Source organism: Lupinus angustifolius, unplaced genomic scaffold, assembly GCF_001865875.1.
Source record: "Lupinus angustifolius cultivar Tanjil unplaced genomic scaffold, LupAngTanjil_v1.0 Scaffold_505, whole genome shotgun sequence".
Lineage (NCBI taxonomy): Eukaryota > Viridiplantae > Streptophyta > Magnoliopsida > Fabales > Fabaceae > Lupinus > Lupinus angustifolius.
This window is the reverse complement of record NW_017727870.1, coordinates 8,949-28,291: the sequence shown is the minus strand read 5'-3', so window position 1 is coordinate 28,291 and position 19,343 is coordinate 8,949. Positions and strand designations below refer to the sequence as shown.

Below are 19,343 nucleotides of genomic sequence, written 5' to 3'. Positions count from 1 at the left end.
GCAATATAGTTAATGTACATGTGTTTTCAGTCAACTTTTGATGTTGGTGAGGAGTATAAGGATTATATCCTTAAATCGATTGGCAAGGCTCTCCGACAATTCCGAACTGATGCCGAAAAATTACTCAAAGATGCTGATGGCAATGTCAACCTAGAACCTCCAACTAAATATGAAACTGAAAGACTTTTGTCACCCTACACACACAAGACGAGTCTTTCATGGTAAAATCATATTCTTTGTATTGACTTTTATATATATGCTTTTGTATATACATATATATGATTGTTGATATTAATGTTATTTGATTTTTCAAAAATTAAGTAATAAAAACCGCAAGAGGGCATCCAAGCCTTTATATCCATACCGAGCTTCTCAAGCGGGATATAGAGGAATTGAGGAAAAAATTGTAAGTATTCTTAATTTGTAAGTACATTATTGGTTAATTTTGTATGCATATATCTAGTTACATTATTATTGGTTATGTTTTGTTAGTTGGAGAACAAAAGTGATACACTTATGACTTCACATGGAGTTGAACTTGATGTTCTATGGGTGGATGCCCGTAAGAACAAGGATTGTGTCATCAATAATGAGCAAGTTAAAGAAGCGGCAAGACGTGTTGTAAGTGCCCATTTTTAATTATACTTAATTTCCATACTTTATTTATCAAAATGTGATTAATTAACATTATGTTTTTTCTTGATTTTTCAGGTTGCCCTAAAAGAAAAGAAGACACAGCCGAATAGTCGCATAATACTTGACAAGACACTAGGACTGCTTATCTCCCTGGCGGTATCTGAGGTGCAGGATTTGTGATTAGCCAACGAACATTTGTACCCCATCCAAAGCGTGCAACCAAAGTCCAAATGAGTTAGGTTCAAAATCAATTGGATGGCAGCAATCAATGAAGGTAAAGGAAGCTGAGTGGCAACGACTAGCTAGTGTTGTTGGCACTATTCCTTCAACCATCAATGAGAGTTTCACACCTGCACCTTACAACATTCTGATTCTAATTCTCATTCCTGAAGTAATTTAGCTAACTTATTTTAATTTAGTCGTTAACTAATTATATTTTTTAACTTACGTATAGAGAATCAGTTGTTGCAAACTTTTCCTGGATACCCCAACTAGCCGAGTAGTGGGTGTTGGAAAAGTGCACAAGTCGGCCGATGCTATGCTGCATAATTCATGTACCTCACGCCATCATGTGAAGGTCTCGATTGACGTTGCAGTTGATAATGATGTGTTGTTGCCAATTCCTCTCGATGAGGATAACTTCACAATTGGAGGAGCTATTGGCACTTTTGTGGCTTGGCAGTAGACCTTGTACAAGTAATTTCTTAATTCCTCCTAAGGTATGATTTTTCACCTTATGCTCACTCATATTATATATATATATATATTGATCTATAATTGATATGTTTTTTATTGAATATTTCAGGAAAATGTACAATCGACCCCTAGTAGCACCCAAAAGACTAAGCCATGTTCAGGGGATGTGAGCTCGATGCCATCTACTGGAGATGTGAGCTCAAAGCCATCTACTGGGGATGTGAGCTCCAAGAAGACTACCAACTATTGTACTCAACTGTTTGAGCATGTACAAAAGTTGGGAGATTATATAATAATTATATCAATTCCCAAGGAAGTCTTCAGAGATAAGATTAATGAATATGTTGGCATCAATGAAGTCCAGGATGTATATAGATATGAATGGATAGGTGCAACTGCTGTATGTATATAGATGAGGTAAATTATGTTTTCTTAACTTCTCACTTTTGCATGGCGGTGTGTTATAATTAACTAACATTTGTGTTATATATATTAGGTACTTGTAGGAAAATTTTGTTTCGGTAAATAAGAAAAATGTGATGTTCATATCCCCACACCTTACCGCTCTTGTGTGGAGTGAAGTAAATAATATTGGGGAACAGAAAGAACGAATTACAGATACTCTCCTTCTTCATAAAGAAGCTGCAGATTTATTTCTTGCACCTTTTAATATCGAGTGAGCATTTTTTAATTGACTTTTATATTCATTTCTTTAGTATGTTTGTTGTGCTTAACATTTCATAACCATGTAAATATGTTTTGTTAGAAAATATTTGCTTTTGGTTGCCATCAATTCGGTCAATGAAGAAATATACTACTTTGACTCATTGGCACATGGTGATCCGAACAAGTACACCATTATCAAAGAATTGTTTTTTAAGTGGACTACTCATTTAAACTTTTAGTTAAACTTTTACTTTCCTAGTTGTTTAGTAATTAAATACATTTTCTATTGTTTAGTACGGTGAGAGTTTACAGAAGTTGTAATCATCCTAGAAACAAGTTAACATAGCACAAAATCAAATGGACTCATATAGAGGTATTGACATAAATCATCTCTAACAATTATATGTATACTGTATTCATATTTCAACTAAGGTTATACTTATATGTTTACTTCATTTTAATTGTAGACCCTTTGCAAAACAAACGAGGTAGATTGCGGCTATTATGTGCTGAAATTCATTAAGGAGATCATTCAGCAATGACCAACTAATAAATTCAATTTTGTTGGTAAATCAAATACAGATGACCAAGTCAACCAGATTAGAGAATAATGGTCAAAGTTTGTGCTTAGTTTTGTTGGCAAATCATAGGTATAGTAGATTAGTTTTGCACATATTGTAGCTTAGGGAATTCGATTAATATTCAATATAATGTATATGATTTGGTGTATGTAATAAATGTTTATGTAAACATTATAGTGTGATTAATATTCAATATATAAATTCAGTTAAAATTCAGTTGAAATTCAGTTGTGTTCATATAGTTGTGATTATGTATGCATTCATTTTGTTGTTCTATTCCATTTATGTATGCATTCAGGTTATTTTCTGTTGTGTGCTTAACTCGGTAGAATTAGGAATAATGGTCTTCAACAACGTGTTTTTATGAATGCACTGTTGTTATATATATACAACAATGCTTTTTTAACAGAACAATATTGATTATGTTGGATTCAACATCACATTGTTAAAAAACGATGTTGAATACTTATCTCTAATTTATTTTCTTTTAGCTATACAACAACGCATTCGATAAGAAACATTGTCGATATGAGCAACAAAACTATTTATTCTGCACTTAATCGCTTAACACAATGCTTAATCAATTAACACAATGCTTAGTCGATTAATGGGTTCTCATTTCTCAAATTGTTTAAATGTTATTTATTACCATTATTAATTGATCTATGTATTTAATTAATTGTCAGTAATTGAATGTCATAATGTAATTACTAATTTGAATTTCATTAAAAAAATGAATTAGTAAAAAAATTATTATATGTTCCACAGCGTTTTTCCACAGTGCAAGTTTTAGGAGACGCTGTTGATTAGGTATCATTGACAGCGCCTTCTTCATTATGCATTGTTGAAGATACTATCAGACCCTAAAAATTAAAATGTTATCGTATTCTCACACATTTAGCAATCCCAACACTCATTTACTCTGCAGCGAAACTCATTTACTCTCAAAACCGACCTTGAAAATCACTTAACCTCATTATTATTCACTCGTTCAACACCAAAAATCATTCACTCATTCAACACAAAAATCATTCAATACCGATTTCAAAAATCCTTAACTCGTTTAACTTCAAAAACACCAAATTGAAAGTGAGTTTTCCTTATAGTTGTTTTTTTTAAAATTACATTATATTTAGCTTGTATTGAGTTATAAATATTTTCCTTATAAATGAGTGAAAGTGATTTCACTCATTTAGCTTGTATTAATTTGGGGTTTCCGAGTTCCGACCATTACAATATGAGTTAGGGTTCCCCCATTTTTAATTACATAATAATCTATTTTCCCAGCTTGGTGAGCTTAACTCCAAGATTTAGGGATTTATGCTCATTATAAAAAATATTAATAGAAAATAGATCGAAAATGAATGAGTGCCAATCGATTGGCGAATGAGTATGAAGAAAGAGTGAAATCATTTGTTAGGTTTGCAATTGAGAATGTTGAAAACCCTAATAGAATTGTATGTCCTTGCTTGAGATGTTGTTACTCAAACCGAATTACTCCAAATGAGTTAAAAGTTCATTTAGTGTGTCTCGGTATTGATCTAAGTTACACATGTTGGTCAAGACATGGTGAGAAGAGAGACGTTATGGATTATGATGATGAGATGCATATGAAAGACAACTACACAAATACATATGAAGACAATCGTTTCGAGGAAATGACAAACATTGTCGAATATGATCTTCAGGATTATCCTGAGATGTTTCAGTGGTTGATAAGTGATGCTGAGAAACCATTATATTATGGTTGTACTAAATTCACGAGATTGACAGCAGTGTCAAGGTTGTATAAGTTGAAATACGTTAATGGATGAACTGATAAGAGTTTCACTGACTTGCTTGCACTTCTGAAGGATATGTTGCTGGAAGATAATGTGCTCCCTTCTCGAACCTATGGTGCAAAACAAATGTTACGCTCCATAGGCATGGACTACACTAGGATACATACTTGTGAAAATGATTGCATCTTATTTTTTAATGAGGATGATTCATTAAAGTTTTGTCCTAAATGTAATGCATCACGATATAAGAAGGAAGACTCAATTCCCAAAAAGGTTGTATGGTATTTTCCCACAAAGCAAGATTCAAGCGTATGTTTAACGATGCCAAAGATGAAAAGAAGTTGACATGGCATGATGAAGAAATGATTAAAGATGGCAAGCTTCGACATCCTGCAGATTCTCCTCAATGGAGAAAAATTGATCACGACTATCTTAGTTTTGGTCAAGAATCAAGAAATCTACACCTTGCATTGTCAACAGATGGAATTAACCCACATAATGTTCAAAGTTGTTCCCATAGTACATGACCAGTGATGTTGGTGATATACAACCTACCTCATTCTCTATGCATGAAGCACAAATATGTGATCTTATCTATGTTAATTTCTGGACCTAGACAACTAGGAAATGACATAGACATATATTTGCCTCCATTAATTGAAGACTTGAAGCAAATGTGGGAGACGTGCATAAATATATATGATGTGTATAGGGAAGAAAGCTTCAACTTGAGGGTTTTGTTGCTCGGTACAATCAGTGATTTCTCTGCCTATGGTACAATAGGACATTTTGCATGTCTTGTATGTGAAGACAATACTCATTCAATGAGGTTGGAACACTATAAGAAGAATGTCTTCCTTGGCCATCGTAGATTTTTGCATTCAGATCATCACTATCGATTATGGAGAAAAGCATTTGATGGAAACAATAAAGAAGGTCGTGCTCCTTTGTCGTTGACAGATGACCAATTATTTCAAAAGCTAAAGGGTTTGAATACTAAATTTTGTAAACCTTTTGCAAAAGAAATTGTCACAAATGGGTGGAAGAAAAGGTCAATCTTATTTGAATTTCCATGTTGGAATTCATTACATGTAAGACATTTCCTCGATGTTATGCATATTGAAAAAAATGTGTTTGAAAGTCTCCTTGGTACCTTACTCAATGTCCTTGGTAAGATCAAAGATGGCTTGAATGCATGGTTGGACTTGGTTAGTATGAGAATAAGAATGGAATTGGGGTCGCTAATGAAGTGAACTACCTCCAGCAGCTTATACTTTGTCGAGGAAGGAGAAAAATGAAATTTTGTAAATTTCTTCATGGTTTTAAAGTTCCAGAGGGGTACTCTTCCAACATTCAGAACCTCGTATCAATGAAAGATCTCAAGTTAAAAGGTCTTAAGTCTCATGATTGTCATGTACTTATGAAGCATTTCTTAAGTTAAAAGTGATTGACCCTGATAAATTACCTACATTGCAAAGATAAATTATTTTGACTTTGTATGAGCTTGAAATGTATTTCCCACCTTCTTTTTTTGACATAATGGTTCATCTAAGCATTCAACTTGTTCGAGAGACACAACAACGTGGCCCATCCTACATGAGATGGATGTACCCCTTTGAGCGTTATATGAAGACATTAAAAGGGTATGTGAAGAAACGATCAAGACCAGAGGGTTATATTGTCGAACGATATGTTGTTGAAGAAGCTCTTGATTTTTGTACCGGATACCTTACACGATGGTGATTTCATGGGCATTCCAAAGCCTTGATATGCAAAAAGAATTTCGTGAAGGTATTAATGAGAATGAAATATTGACTATAACAAGAACTGAATTGGAGCAATCACACTTATATATGTTACATAATGTCGACGAGGTTGAGCCATATGTTGAAATACACAAGGAGATTCTAAGGAAGTCTTACCCAACTTAGAATGAAAATTGGATTTCCAAAGAGCATAATCGTTGTTTTATAAAGTGACTAAAAAATCACGTTGATGAGGAGTTGAATATAAATGCACATTCAGTTTTCGAAAGATTGAAATGTTTAGCCAATGGTCACAGTATTCATGTCTTATCCTACATTGGTTACCTAATTAATAGATTCATATTTTATATGAAAAGACAAGATAATCAAAGTAAAATGCAAAATAGTGGTGTGACTCTTATTGTTCGAACTTTACACATGTCAAGCGCAAAAGATAGAAACCCAATATATGCGAACATGTCATACTTTAGAGTGATAGAATGAATATGGGAATTGGATTACACAATGTTTCGGATGTCGATTTTTGATTGTTTGTGGGTCAATAACAACAATGGCTTCCGAGTTGATGAGTTAGGGTTCATGCAGGTGGATCTTAATAAGCCAGGAAATAAAGATGAGCCATTTATTCTAGCATCACAAGCTCAACAAGTATTCTATGTTAGTGACCCAGCTGATATGAAATGGTCCATTGTTCTTTTAACTAACAAAATAATCGTCAATAATATTGATGATCAAGAATATGATGATATTGATGAAGATGATCCTTGTTTGGGACATATAAGTCGCGTGAGAGCGAACCAACAATGGATGATGATTTATATACAATAGATGATCACGATGAAGGGCTTTGGATAAATCAATATGTTCCTCTAAACAAGGATGACCTTACAAGCTAAAAACAATCAAAGAAAAGGAAAAAGTAGATGCAAGTAGTCTTTGTATAATTATAGTTAAATCTTGATTGTTTGTAATTTGTATAATTTTGTTTCTTTGTAATTTGTGTCATTTTTTTATTTGTAATTATGTACTCTGTCAAAACATAATTTGCATGATATTCATTGATTGTAGTTTGCATTGTATTGATGTTAATAAAACAAACTTCTGGCTTGTATTATGTGTTTGTGTTGTTCAGAATGTATAAATGTCTGTGTTGTTGAGAATGTATGTTCTGCTAATAAATGTCTATGCATGTATTAATTTATACAAATTAAAAGCGAATTCTAGGAGAAGTCCTGACATACGATGTTGTAAAGGATAAATACAACATCGTTTTTTATAGACAACGCTATTGTACATTCTTAATACAACAACACTATGTGTGTGATGTGTTGTTGTATTAAGGTGTTGTTTGAGAATATTTATGAATAATATAACATCGCTTTTCTATTAATGCGCTGTTATATATATGAACTACAACAGCGCAACAATAAGCATTGTTAATAAGACCTATAAAATGTGTTGTTTATGTAAGACCTATATGACAACGCTTTGTGGATGATGCGCTGTTGTATTTGTGCACTATATGACAACGCTTTTCATGTCATACGCTATGGTATGTAATCAATACAACAACATTTGAGAAACGCTATTCATGATGACAATTTACTATTGCAATCAAACAGAAAGTGCATGAAAGCATTGTTATACATATAAAATAAGCATTGTTGAATGGCAACTCTCGCGTAATGTCTATAGCAGCTTTTTTAAGATTAGCTCTTCCGAGTTTTTGATATTAGGATATGCAAAAGATTCATCTAACTCTGAAAATTTCTTATTGGTTTTATCGTCAAACTTCACATGGATTGACTCTTTCACAACCAAGGGTCTAGAACTATAAAATCTAAATCATTTATAAGTTTCATAATATCATACTAGATTCCATTGTCAACTTTAGCATCAAATATTATTAATTGAAATTATGATATGTAGAGTTTGTGATCTTCCACCATTCAAAAGGAATTTGCTTCAAAATAGGTAGAAAGTATGTTTTCAATTTCAACCCATTAGTTCTTAGAAACAAAGCTATCATTGAAAAATGTTATAGCCATCTCTTGAAGAGATTTTTTATTCTTCTCAACCATACCATTTTGTTGTGACGCTTTTCGGATTGAGAAGTTGTGGACTAGTCCATTTTCCTCACAGGATTTCATATATAGCTCATTTTGAACTTTCCACCATAGTCACTCCTGATTGTAGTGATGCACAACCCTTTTTTTTCACTTTGTCCATGTTTGAATAATACACAAAAGACCTTGAAAACTCATCCTTATGAGCTAGGAACATAACTCTTGTCCATCTAGTGTTGCAATCTACAATGAATAGAACATATTTCTTTCCACTGACATGCGTAGTTGTTGTTAGACCAAAAAGATCAATATGTAGCAACTCCGCCAGTCTTGAGTTACTAACAAAATTCTTGTATTCAAAAGTTTATTTGACTCATTTTCTTCTTTGACATACATCACATAAAGAGTTAGATCTGAACATAAGATTTGGTAATCCTATCACGACTTTATGCTTATTTAGCTTTGAGATTAATCTCAAACTTGTATGACGAACTATCTTATGCCAAATTCATTGCTCATCTTTAATGGTCACTATACATGATACACTTTGATTAGAGAGGTCATCTAAATCAATTTTGTACATATTATTTTTCATCTTAAAACTGAACAAACATGATCCATCAGAGTTGATGACATTACACTTATCGTCATCAAAGATAATAGGGAATTCACTATCACACGATGGACTTATGCTTAATGGATTATGTTTTAGTCATTTAATATATAACACTTTATCTATGTTAGAAGTAAAAATGTAATCCAAATGTATCAAATGGTAGTTTGTTGCATTAAGAGATGTTTGTTCAAGATTGGTTGAAACTTACTATTTTAGTTTGGAAGTTTGAAATTCTGTTTTTTCTGTTATTGTAAACTTTCTATAAGAAGGAAGTTCTTCTTGTTGATAATCAATCAATATACATACTCTTTCTTCTTCCTGATTTTCTTGCTGAGATTCTAACAAGTGGTATCCAGAGCACGTTCCCTACCTAAGGACCTGAGAATCACACCTAAAAAATTCACTACCTCAAACCTGTTATTGCGTGTAGAGTGCAACTCAAGAAATTCACTGTGTGTGAATTCGGATTGGTGCTGTTGCAAGAGGAGTGAAGGCTGGGCATAAGAAGTGAGGAGCAGAGAAGCTAGATTTGGTTCAGAAATGGTTGGAAATGGAGGAAATCTACCATCAATGAGTTTTCCTATGCTAATGGAGAAGAATTGGGATAGATGGAGTAAGCAGATGAAAGTATTGTTCAACTTTCAAGAAGTAAGTGATGCAGTTGAAGATGGACTTCTTGTACCTGGTCTTGATGCCACTAAAATTCAGAGGATCATGTTCAAAGAGGCCAAGAAGAAGGATAAAAAAGCATTATTCCTATTGCATCTATGTGTCGATGATACACATTTTGAAAATATCCACAATGCAAACACTGCAAAAGAAGCATGGGATATCTTAGTTCGAAGCCACTCTGGTGGAGACAAGATCAAAAAGGTAAAGTTTGAAACCCTTAGAAAGCAATATGAATTAACTCAAATGGAAAAAACTGAGAAGATAGGTGACTACTTTACAAAAGTACTCACAATGACAAACCAGATGAAAGGTTGTGGAGAAGTGATGACAAATCTCATGATCATTGAAAAGGTCATGAGATCCTTACCTCAAAAGTTTGACTACATTGTAGTAGCCATAGAAGAATCCAAACATGTCTCGGAAATGAAGATTGAGGAGCTTCAAAGTTCCTTAGAAGCACATGAAATGAGACTGCTTGAAAGGAATCCAACCAAGAATCCTGAACAAGCCTTGAAGGCAACAAGTTTCATAGATGAAGATAGTCATAAAACAAGAAAGTGGAAAGGAAAGAAGAGCAGAGGAGATCTAAATTGGTCTGAATCTTCAGACATAAGAAGAAGACCAAGAAAGAATTGGAAACAAAAGAAGTATGACAAAAGAAATGTTGAGTGTTTCAACTGCCACAAAAATTGTCACTAATCTTATGAGTGCTTCAGTGAAAAAGCCAAAAAGAATAATGATGAGAAAGAAGCCTACACAGTTCAAGGAGAATTTGAAGAAGAACAGCTAACACTTATGGTCACAAACTCTACAGAGCATAGCCATGAGTCTTGGTATCTTGACTCAGGGTGCTCAAATCACATGACTAGCCACAAGGAATGGCTTGCAGATTTTGAACCTAGCAAGCAAAGCAGTGTGAAGTTTGTAGATGATAGCACTCTCAAGGTGGAAGGAACAGGAGATATTGTGATTATGAGGAAGAATGGATCAAAGGCATTGATCTCTGATGTTCTGTTCATTCCATGACTGAAATGCAATCTATTGAGCATTGGTCAGTTGGTGCAAAAAGGCATCACAATAATAATGAAGAATGGTCAGTGTGAGTTGTATGATGCTGAGAAGAAACTCATCCTGAGAAGCAAATTGACTAAGAACAGGACATTCCAAGTAAACATCACTGTTGCTGAAGTTCAATGCCTTGCTATCATGAAATCCATTGATGAAAGTTGGCTCTGGCATTGCAGGTATGGACACTTGAACTTCAAAAATTTACACCAACTTGGTCTAGCTAACATAGTGCATGGAATTCCTATAACTACATTGCCTAAGAAAATGTGTGAGGTTTGCTTGGATGGGAAGCAATCTTGAAGACCTTTTAAATCTCACCCGAGGATGAGGGCTAAAGGGATCTTAGGAGTGGTGCATTCAAATATTTGTGGCCCATTCGAAGAACCATCACTTGCTGGAAACAGGTACTTCATTATCTTTGTTGATGAATTCAGTAGGATGATTTGGCTATATGTGCTGAAACAAAAGAGTCAAGCCTATCAAATGTTCCTAGAATTCAAGGCAATAGTTGAAAGGGAAACATGAAAGATGTTGAAAATCCTCAGAACAGATGGTGGAGGTGAATTCACATCAAATGTTTTCACAACTTATTGTCAAAAGCATGGCATCAAACATGAGGTCACTGCTCCATACACACCTCAGCATAATGGGTTAGTAGAAAGAAGAAATAGAACAATCATGGAGATGGCTAGAAGCTTGATCAAAGAGAAAGGCATGCCACAAAGATTTTGGGGTGAAGCAGTTACAACCTCAACATACATCTTAAATAGATGTCCAACAAAAAGGCTTGAAGGGAAAGTTCCAATGGAAATCTGGACAGGTCAGAAACCAATGGTGAGTCACCTCAAAGTCTTTGGCTCATATGCATTCAAGCATGTTCATGACCAAAGGAGAACCAAACTCCAAGACAAGAGTGAGGCAATGGTGTTCATTGGATGTCATCCTATTGGAGCTTACAAACTCTATGACCCTGTCAAAGATAGAATGCACATTAGCAGAGATGTTGTTATATTAGAGCATGAAAAGTGGAATTGGGACAACAACACAACAAAGCTTTAGGAGAATCTTGCCTGATCTGGCTAATGAAGACACTGCATCTGTAGAAGAGAATCAAAGAATTAGCAGTATCCCTACTACTCAAATATCACAAAGAATGAGATCAATGCCCACAAGATTCACTGATTATGAGATTAATCAAGACAGTGAATTCAATGATGAAGTTGACTTAGTATACTTAACACTCATGGCACTTATGGCTGAGGTAGAGCCAATCAATGAAACTGATGCACTACAAAACTCTGTTTGGAAGGAAGCAATGGTTGAAGAACTCATGTCCATTGAGAAGAACAAGACATGGAACCTAGTTGAACTGCCAGAGGATAAGCACCAGATTGGAGTGAAGTGGGTGTTCAAGCAAAAGCTCAACCCTGATGGATCCATATCCAAATATAAAGCAAGATTAGTTGCTAAGGGATTTTTGCAAAGAGAAGGCTTGAACTACACAAAAGTATTTGCTCCAGTTGCCAGAATTGAGACAATAAGATTGGTAGTAGGTGTTGCTTGTGCAAGAAACTGGGAATTATTCCAGCTTGATGTAAAATCAGCCTTTCTTCATGGTCCCTTGGAAGAAGTGTATGTTCAGAAACCTCCTGGATTCATAGTGAAAGGGAAAGAGCATCATGTCTACAAGTTAAGAAAGGCATTACATGGATTGAAGTAAGCTCCAAGGGCTTGGAATAAAAGGATTGACTCATTCCTTTTTAAACCAAAGTTCAGCAAATGCATAGTAGATCATGGTGTATATGTCGAAGAGAGTAGAAATGGTGACTTGATGATAATATGCCTATATGTTGATGATCTACTCATTACAAGTTCCAATCCAAAGGAAATTGAAGAGTTCAAGAAAGTTATGAAAGCTGAATTCGAAATGACAAATATGGGAAAGCTAAGCTATTTCCTTGGCTTATAATTCACATCCACCTCTGCTGGAATTCTAATGCATTAGAAAAAATATGCCAAAGATTTATTGCAGAGGTTCAACATGAGCTCATGTAATCCATCAATGAATCCAGTTGAAACTCAGCTAAAACTTACAAAAGATGAAGAAGGTGAGGCAGTGAATGAGACTCTATACAAACAGATGGTAGGATCCCTGAGGTTTCTATACAATAGCAGGCCAGATTTGTCCTATGGTGTTGGATTAGTAAGCATATTCATGTGTAATCCTAAGAAATCTCATATGTCAGTAGTTAAAAGATTGCTAATATATGTGCAAGGAACAAGTGATTATGGTGTATTGTTTCCAGTTAAGAGGCACAAAACAGGATTGAAAATGGTTGGATTTGCAGACTCAGATTACTGTGGTGACTTGGTGGAAAGAAAAAGCACATCAGGATACTTGTTTTTGTTGAATGATACTCCAATTTCTTGGTGTTCTAAAAAAAACCAGTCATTGCATTGTCTAGTTGTGAAGCAGAATACATCTTAGGGAGTTATGCCGCATGTCAGGTAGTATGGCTTGAAGAAATGATTAGGGAAATGAAGGTTGATGTTAAGACTCCAATGCAACTAAGGATTGATAACATTTCTGCTATTAGCTTAGCCAAAAATCCAGTGAGCCATGGCAGAAGCAAGCACATAGATGTAAGGTTTCACTACCTTAGAGACTTGGTGAGCAGAGGAAGGATTGAAGTAGGCTACTGTAGAACAGAATTGCAGTCGTCAGATATTTTTACTAAGGCTTTGAAGGGTGATAGATTTGATGATCTAAGGAAGAAGATAGGAGTTCTATCTAGCATACATTTGGCTTAGGGGAGAATGTTAGAAGTAAAAATGTAATCCAAATGTATCAAATGGTAGTTAGTTGCATTAAGAGATGTTTGTTCAAGATTGGTTGAAACTTACTATTTTAGTTTGGAAGTTTGAAATTCTGTTTTTTCTGTTATTGTAAACTTTCTATAAGAAGGAAGTTCTTATTGTTGATAATCAATCAATATACATACTCTTTCTTCTTCCTGATTTTCTTGCTGAGATTCTAACAATCTATGGATGGAAAGGGAGTTTTAGTAATTCTAATGATATATCATTTATGTTCACTTGTGAAGGTGACACAATCGCCATTCTTTGAAGACTTAAACATGACCTTTGTTCGCATACCTATACTTGTTGGATGATTGTCCATACTCTCCACAGACTTTGCAATAAGTGTTGGACAGGCTAGCCTCGACCATAGGACAATGCGTACTCTTAGGAGCCTTTGCATGTGATTTAGCCTTATGATGAGCTTTGATGTCTTTGTTATGTTTGTATCTAAACCTCATTTATGAGCTTGCGATTTATAGTATCTTAGAAGCAAGTCCAACTTCTCGGAACTTTCCACAAACTTGGAAAAAGTATTCTTCAAATACTTTAAATCTTGTTTTTACCTTTTCAGATTCATAAAAGTCCTTAGGCTTGGCACTTATCTTGTTAGTGAGACTGCCATTCTCTTGGACGAGTGTGTCATTCTAGTTATCTTTTTGATTCATAAGCATATGATCTCATGATCTTTAGACACATTTAAGAATTATTATTAATATTTTTATACTCATAAGATAAGATAGATGAATTATGCAAGAGCTCTTCAAAATCATTTTCAATATAAGGTTAGAAATTTGTAACTGTTCATCTGATTCACCACAATCAGATTTTGCTTCAGCCATGAGTCATGTTCGTCTCTTCATCAGATGATTATAGAACCATGTCCTCCCACGCAGGGGAGGATCTTCTCTAGGACAGGTGGGGGCAGTTGCCCCCTCTCAAATATTTTAAAAATATATTATAGAGTATTATTTTTGGTATATTTTAAAATTTAACAACAAAACTTAAAGGATAAAAGTGTAATATTTATGTATTATTAATGTAAAAATTTATACACATTTACTACATCATTCATCGTTCATTTAGATTATTTTTTTTAAGGAGTTAATAAAGATTGAATATGAATGGTAGGTGATGAACTGAAAAAGTATAAAATTCATACATTGTTGGTGCATATATTCTTCTCTCAAAGAATAATACTTCTACATAACTTATTGGACAAGAAAAAATTCAATATTCTCTTCAAAACTCTCACCCTTTATGAAGTTTCACTTTATTTAGTATCACATGACATATTCCCCTCCCCTAATATTGCTTTAGATAACTCTTCAACTCAAACTCATTCATTTTTTCACCTTAAAAATGTCATATTTGCTCTTTATAAATCAGTTTTCTTCAATTGCTTTTTTCATGGCACATTATCATATGCCTATGAAGTCATGACATGATTACTTATGATTTGTTTGTTTCTTGCATCAAATTTTAATCATGGACGTCGTTATTCTTTGTTAGTGAACTATTTTTTTATTAATTAATTTTAGTTGGGTTATTCCATTGCTATGTATGATATTCTTAATTTCGTTATTTCTATCTTTATATATTTTTCTCTTAAAAAAATATTTGTATCAATCTCAAGCATACATTATTTTGATTCTCTATTTGAAAGGATTGAAAAACTAACTTTATGCTCGATTCTTCTGAGTTTAAAATACATATAATGTTTATAAGAGATAATAAACTTATTTGTGCTTAGGAATATTTGGAATTTCTTCATAGATTTGTTATGTTATATTTTTATCATATTTCTTGGGAATTTAAACATGAAAGAATAACTCATTTTTACATTAAAAATATATATATATTCTAATAATTTCATATGTTATTTATGTATAAATCATAATACTGCCCCCTCTAAAATTATGGTCAAGATCCGCCACTGCTCCCACGGGGCCATTAATCCAAGTTTCTTCTTGAAACTTTTCTTCTATTTGTCCATCAGCTATGTACAATCTACATTGAAGGGATCTGATTTGTTACATTCAAAGCATGCAAGAGCAACTTTCTCCTTTGATTATGTTTCCTCCTTGCCAATCTTCTTGTTTAGATCCTTTCTTCTGAACAAACTTTTTTCTTCCACGTGTGTTTTATTTTTTGGGACATATAGCAAGTTCATCTTGCTCACATTCTTCTTTACTATGTCAAGCCTCAACTTCTTTAAACGTTTCCTCAGCATTAAAAGATCTTCAGGAATGAGCTTTTTTACCCTTCAAAGCAATTGATTTTCTTTTTTTTTTTTTTGGATATTTCTTCATCATTCAATTGAAGTTCATGAATCTTGAGCGATCCTAGAAGCTCCTCCAATGTTAGCACATTAAGGCCCTTAGCATAGTGAATAGTTGTGACCTTGGGTCTTTACTTCTTTGAGAGACATCTAAGAAATTTCCTGACATGCTCTCTATTTACATAGGCCTTGTCATGTGACATGAATCTATTTATGATACTTTGAGATACTACAAACATTTGGTCTATAGTCTAATTTTTTCTCATTTTGAATAGCTTATACTAGTGAACTAGTATAATGATCTTTGATCTTTTTGAAATTGCAAAAAGTAAAGACTTGCATATTTGATGGTAACCTAAGTTTTGATGAAGACAATAGACATACAAGTAAACTTGAAGATCGTACAACAAACAACGAGCCGAAGACGCAAATGTTACATCTATAGACTTAGGGTGTTGTAAGTTTTACCTTTGTTAGAAGTCTTAAGATGATTGTCTTAGATTGAGTCTAGGTTAGGTAAACCTAGGTGGAGTCTCACAAGAGCTTTAATATAAACAAGATTAAATTGAGACATGACATTTAGATATCATATGATAAGTAGGCTCATGCATCTACATACATAGTCTTATGCATTAAAGGTACAATATTTTAAAAACTATGTATTGCATGTTCACATATCATATAGGTCGTTTACCATACATCAAGAAACTATTTTTCATACAGCATAATCGATTATGTATTATGTATTATGAACAATCGATTATCAAGAATTACAGTACTTAACCAATCTGATGTTGATGGTGTGTTAATCAATTAAGACAGTGTATAATTGATTAAGACGTAACAAAACTAATTTTAACATCCCATTAATCGATTTAGTGGATGAATAATCAATTAATAGCAGTATTAGTGTGTTTGGTATAAATGCTAGAATTCTGGCCTATGTGGCATAACATCATATCGTTCATAATTTTGTATAGTCTTGCATAACTAGAAAATCTTTGAATATACACTTTCATATAGATTGCAGAGAAAATTTTAGAGAATAAGGGCATGTTTTCTAGAGCTTTTCATGTATTGCATTCATGCTTGTGCTTTTTGATTTGTTTTGAAGTGAAAGTGAGAAAAATATGTTTTCTGGAAATTGTGAAATCTTTTATGTGAAAACCTTTGCATAATTTTCTCATATAGAATAGGTTCTTGTGAGTATTTTACATAGTGTTTTTACAGTTGAGTTTACATTATTATATCTGAGTACTCAATACTCAAGAAAACTCAAAATCTGTATCAAACAAGGAAAATAATCTCTTGGTGAATAACATCACGTCAAGAAGAGATCTTGTTATTCTTCATAAAGACTAGGAGGTATTCGTGTTAGCGATACCTAGTTGGGTCCTAATCGTTAAAAGATAGGTGATCTTAGTAAGCGAGATAGAGAAGTCAAACCGAGGTTGTCAAGCTTGAAGAGTCCAAGAAAGTAGTATCTGAGTTTTGTTGTTTATTGGAAGTTTGTGTGTATCAAACATTTTTCAATAGTGAAGATGAAAAATATCCTAAGATAAGAAAGGGCGGCCTGGATGTAGTTTGTAGTGGACCACAAACAAACCAGGATAAAAATTTCCTTGTGCACAATTTTCTAACCCTAACCTCATTTATTTTGTGCTTTATATTCTTGTTATTTCATTGATTCTGTGTTACATGTTATAATATGTATTAACATCATTTTGTAACCTCTGTAATCAATTAAGTGTATAAGGATTGGTAATCGGTGACTTGCATTGCAAGAAACCCTAAAATCAAGATTTGCAAGAATCATGATAATCGATTATCCACAAGCATAATAGATTATGTCTAACATTGGTTAATCGATTAAAACCAAGCTTAATCGATTAAGTGCAATATGCTTTTGTTTTTCACAAAATATAGGAAAAGCGGAGTAAGTGATTCACGACACCTATTCCATCCCCCTTTCTAGGTGTATTCTTATATGTTGATACCCAACTAGTAGTATCAGAGCTAGTACAAAAGTGCTAGCTTCATCGCGTATTCGTTCGATCTTACAGGATAATACTATGGGTTCAAAAAACCTTTTTTACGGTGATGGCGCATCGATCAATCACCCTCCGATATTTAGTGGCGAGGGGTATGGCTACTGAAAGTGCATATGAAGATCTTCATTGAGGCGATTGACACGAACATTTGAGAATCCATGGTCAATGGTCCTTTCATTTCACTTCACTTGGTGGACGATGAACCTAAAGAAAAACCGAAAAGTCTTTGGACTGATGATGAGCGTAGAAAATTTCAGCATAACCTTCCACTTAAAAACATTATCGCATCGGCCCTATCATATGATGAGTTATTTAGGGTTTCATAGTGCCAAAATGCTAAAGAAATGTGCGACACTTTACAAGTGACCCATGAAGGCACGAGCGAAGTTAAGCGCTCTAGGCTAAATAAGTTAACACATGAGTATGAGTTATTTTGCATGTTATCAAATGAATCTATTAGTGAAATGCAAAAGCGATTTACTCACATTGTTAACCATTTAGTTTCCCTTGATAAATCGTTTGCTAAAGGATAATTAACTAACAAAGTTTTGCGTTGTCTTAACATGAAATTACAATCGAAAGTAACCGCAATAACGGAGTCAAAAGATTTGGATTCCATGCCTTTAGCTATCTTATTTGGCAAACTCTAAGAACACAAGATAGAGTTAGGACGCTTGACGATGAATGAGGATTCAAATAGGAAAAAGAAAGGTATGTCTCATAAGGCAACCACTTCACAAGATGAAGAAGAGAAAGAGGATGACGATTCTGACTCCGATTTGGATGAGGATGAAAGTGCGCATGTCAAGAGGAGCACTTTGGAAAGCTTTCTCACTATATGTTTTGGTTTTGATGAGGACAACTTGTGTTTATAAGAGCTTGAAGATCATCAACAAATCAACGTGCTTAAGTCTCAAGATTGGTATTAGACTTAGACTAGTGATTAGTTTAGGTTGAGTCTAAGGCTTAGGTAAACTCAACACATGTCTCATATGCATAAAACTTTAAAAAAATTTAGTTTTGAGATATGTCATTTATAATATGTTCATGCATCACATAAATAAATGTAATATGTGCATCCTAGGCATAAACTTAGTGTTGACCATGTATAAATTAAGTGCATAACGTATTTGAGTTTTGCAATTTGAAAATACACTTGGAAATATGCAGTTAATCGATTAAGGCATGATTTAATCGATTAACATAAGTTTTTGAAAAGCTGTTGAAACAGAAAACTTGGAAAAACAGAATCAGTTACGTTTTTGAAACACGTTAATCGATTAACCAAGGTCTTAATCGATTAACTGGGCTGCTGAAGTGATTCTTTATAAACTGCATTTTCAGAACTTAAGCCATAACTTGCATGTTACATTTTTTAGAGAGTTAGAGCATATTTCATGTTAATTGTTGCATCTATATGACATTGCATTTGTGAGATTAGAAAAGAGAGAATTCTATGCTTTAGGATTGAGAGACATTTCATGTTTAATTTCTCATCATTTCATCTCACATGTTCATGCATTCATTGATGTTTTTGTGAAGATTTTGCATTATGTAAAAACTGTTTTCAACTAATACATTGTCATTTTATATGAGACTTGTGT

At 33.8% G+C, this 19,343-nt stretch overlaps 1 long non-coding RNA gene across 1 annotated transcript in view; it reads left to right on the top strand.

Moving 5' to 3' along the window:
* The first annotated feature begins 7,835 nt into the window (after positions 1-7,835).
* Positions 7,836-19,343, top strand: part of LOC109341574 — a 15,701-nt gene continuing 4,193 nt past the window's right edge. The window contains exon 1 of the long non-coding RNA XR_002106968.1: positions 7,836-7,848. This is a non-coding gene — a long non-coding RNA (uncharacterized LOC109341574). The remainder of the gene's footprint in view (positions 7,849-19,343) is intronic.